Source organism: Phocoena sinus, chromosome 2 (genome assembly GCF_008692025.1).
Source record: "Phocoena sinus isolate mPhoSin1 chromosome 2, mPhoSin1.pri, whole genome shotgun sequence".
NCBI classification, from domain to species: Eukaryota; Metazoa; Chordata; class Mammalia; order Artiodactyla; family Phocoenidae; genus Phocoena; species Phocoena sinus.
In genome coordinates, this window is record NC_045764.1 from 169,707,374 (window position 1) to 169,710,867 (window position 3,494).

Genomic DNA, 3,494 nt, shown 5'->3' on the forward strand with positions numbered 1-3,494 from the left:
AAGGTTTTGTTTTCCCTGACATGAAAACGGACATGTTGTCAGTTAAATTCAACTTTCAGGTCTTTCTTTTCAGTGTCAGGACCATAGATGGTCAAGAGCTTTAAAGAGCTTCTTGTCTAAACCGTGCACCATACGGATCACAATGACTTGCCCAGGGTCAACCCATCTCCATCTCCTGTGAATTTTTTTCCACCTTCACTCAGATAGCAGCAGGGATCGATGCGCATGTTAGATTTCTAGCCAGAGTGCACTGCCCCTTCCCTCCTGCTGCAGTTGGGGTTCTGTCTTTGATGTCAAGTAAAGGCCGAGAGATCTGACATCATCGCTTGAGTCTTGTGTCCAAGCCTTGTGCCAGATTCATAGGCACAGATTTAATCCCTACGCTTACCTTAGAGCATCATTGCTCCAACACACGGTTAAAGGACCAGAAGCTCCGAGGAGCGGAATAACTTGCCCGCGGCCACACGGCAGGAAAGTGAGGCTTAAAGCCGGACTCTTTCTGGAATAACGCCATGCTGCCTTCAGTGGCTGGGTGGCGCCTCCAGGGCACATTTAAACCAGGCCCTGAGTCTCCAGAGGCCGTTTCCCGAGCTCCCACATCATGACGTGGCCTCTGCAGGTTGAAGTCTCTGACCATCCTTGGAATGGGGCATGTTCATCCCCCCTTCTCTGCCCAGGCTTTGGGGGGGTGGTCCCTGTTGCCTGCACCGCCCCCCCCCCCCTTTAAGTTGAACTCAAGTCTCTCTGCATGGCCAGAGAAGTTCCCAGAGACCAGCTTTCTTGGGACCCATGAAGAAGGCCCTGACCCAGACCCGGAGCCTCATAGAGGGACCCACACGAGGAGTGAGGCTCACGCAGCCAGAATTGATAAGGAGAGTCATGGGATGGTCTGTGATGCAGGCTGGGCCCCAGCCCAGACTCAGGTCTTCCGCTGAGCCCCAGGGCTCTCCCGAGCAGCTGGGGATGGCTGCTCCTCTCTCGGACCCCAGCCTGGGGCTCCCGTTCTGGCTTCTCCCATGTGAGGCTGGCCCCTGAGCCCGCCCTGACTTGATGGGTCCGTGCTGAGGAAGGAGGGGTTGCCTCTTCAGTAGCTGTTCCTCAGAGAAGGGGTCCTACCATTGCTGGAATATGGACCCCTGCATGCTTCTGCATTTCCCCTCTGCCAGCCGTGGGTGTCGCACACCTGTGTGTGTTTGTGCTTCACCGCACAGACCAGCACTTGCTTTATGAGGTCATGAGTTGCAGTCCTTGGAGCTTTGGAGGAGAGGCCAGGCCAGGGGACACTTTAGCCGGGCATGTCCTAAGGGGATTCCGCCTCCTATAGGCCTTGGGAGAGTCAACCGCTCTGCCGGCCCCTGCTCTGTCTTTCCTGCCCTTTCCATGGGATTAAGTTAAGAGGCAAATGAGACTCCCTTGACCCCGTCTACCCCCCGGAGAAAGATGCTTATACTTCCTTTCAGGGGTCCCCCGGAATCTGAGGGAGAAAAGCAGGGAGGACAGGCTAGTACTACTGGCCTCGAGAGACAACAGGCCATTTTCCAGCTTGTTCTGAACGGAAGGACTCGCTGCCCGCCAACCCACTAGCATCTGTCGGAATCCCTCCCTGGAGACTGGAGACACTTGGCTGCCATCGACACTGCTGTCCGATTCCTTCCAGACAAATGGTCCTCTCCTTCTGCAGGAACTTGACCTTCCCTCATTATTAGTAGTGATATTATTAACAATGATTATTGCTGTCATTACACACCTTCCTTGTGCTGTGTGCTGTATGTATCTCATTTACTTCTCAAATCACCCCTCGGGGACAGGAGTGAGGGTACAGAGAGGTGCACAGTCATTGTCGTCACATTTTTCTGTTGAGAAAGCGGAGGCCAGGCTGTGTGCCTAAGAATCCGTAGCCGGGGAGCTGTGGTTCAGACCCAGGTCTGCTGGCTCTGCAGGCTGGGCGGTTACCTTGCGTCTCGGTCTCCCTGTATCTGCGCACCCTCCATGATGAGCCCTCTGGGATGGACCAGCCCAGGATGAGCCTCTGAGGCTCGGCTGTTCTGGTCCTGGAGAAGGGATTTTGAGTGTACGTCCTAGAAAGGGGCGGGCAGCACTGCCCAGGTATTTACCAGTTGCAGAACCTCACAGCAACAAGAGGCTTTAGAGAGCATCTAATCAGGACCTTAACTTTCGGGAGGTCAGCTGGGGCCACATCATAGATTAGTGGAGAGCTGACAGGTTCCCGGATGGATGCCTGGCCCAGGGCGCTGTGCATTCACTGGGGAACACAGCAGGGCCCTGGATTGCCAGTCCCAGCCTTGGGACAGGCAGCACGTTCTCTGCCAGTTGTCATCTGGCCCCCTTCAGTGCAAGTCCTGGGTGAGCTGGGCTGCCGTGATGGAGACGCCCAAGGAGCTGTGCTTCTGGCCCAAGGGAGCAGTTGGAACCTGAATGTCCCGCGTTTGCCGGGCCCACCTCTCCTGCTTCACCTGCTCCACAGGGCCCTGACCTCAGTCATGTGGTGAGAGGGTCATGATAGGGATGGAGGGGAGGCCGGGTGGCTGAGCACTGAGAGCCCACAGGGGTGGAGTCTGTAATCTCCAAGCGGACAAAGAAGCCACTCCAAGAAACCCAGGTAATCAGAATTCAGTGGTGGCCAGGTGTCCCCAGCAAGTCACTTGTGAGGTCAGACGTTGAGCATTTTCTTTCCCTCTTTTTTCTTTGGATGGGAGGCTGGGGGTAGACAGGGGACAAAACAGTGCAAACCATGGTGATTAAAGGTAGGAAAGTTCCCTCCAGAGTGAGAAAACAGCAGCTATCGGGAGTACAATGGAATTGTCAAAAGTACCTGAAAAGGACTATGTAAATTTTGGAAAAGTCTGCATGGCTTGTTCTGAGTCTTGGTAAAAAGTCATACTTTTTTTTTGGTCAAGATAGAGAATAAAAGCAGAGAAAGCCCTTGGAGGGGTTGGTTGGGCTGCACAGTTCCTGGGGTGTGGTGGGCACCTGCCTTTTGACCATCGTGCACACTTGCCCCTGCCCAGACCTGTCCAACCAGCTGTTTGATGAGGTCCATCGTCTGCTCCTGGGTCCTTTTGCAAGCTGACTTCCTGCATTCCCAGGAGGAGGTGTGAGACCCGTGCTGCCTTGGGAATAAATCCTGACAGATGTACGAGTCACCTTTGCAGGAATTTGTGTGCCACAGCTACTGGGGGAATCCAGAGCCTTCCCTCCCCACCGAGCCCTCTCCACGTGGTTGAGCAGCCACCAGTGGCCCCAGCATCAGTCTCGTCAGCTGTCTTTCCCCCAGTGTCTTAATGAACCAGAGAATCACTGCATTTAGAGTTCAAAGCATTGTCCCAGCAATCCAGATGGTTGTGACCTAGGCTCTGTAAGCTGGCAGGAAGGGAGCTTCCAAACTTTTACACTTTCCTCAAGGACACTGAGTCTCCAAGAGTTTCGGGAGAGTTGCCAGGTCCTGTTTGGGTGAGCAGGAGAGTGGGGTCTTG

At 54.5% G+C, this 3,494-nt stretch overlaps 1 protein-coding gene across 1 annotated transcript in view; it reads left to right on the forward strand.

Annotated features, from left to right (window-relative positions):
* The window catches only part of C2H14orf132 (chromosome 2 C14orf132 homolog), a 55,397-nt gene extending 52,532 nt beyond the window's left edge, over positions 1-2,865 (forward strand). Inside the window, exon 2 of the mRNA XM_032624318.1 lies at positions 1-2,865. This exon is cut by the window's left edge and continues 2,463 nt beyond it. The gene's annotated coding sequence lies outside the window, so the exon portion shown is untranslated.
* The last annotated feature ends 629 nt before the right edge of the window (positions 2,866-3,494 follow it).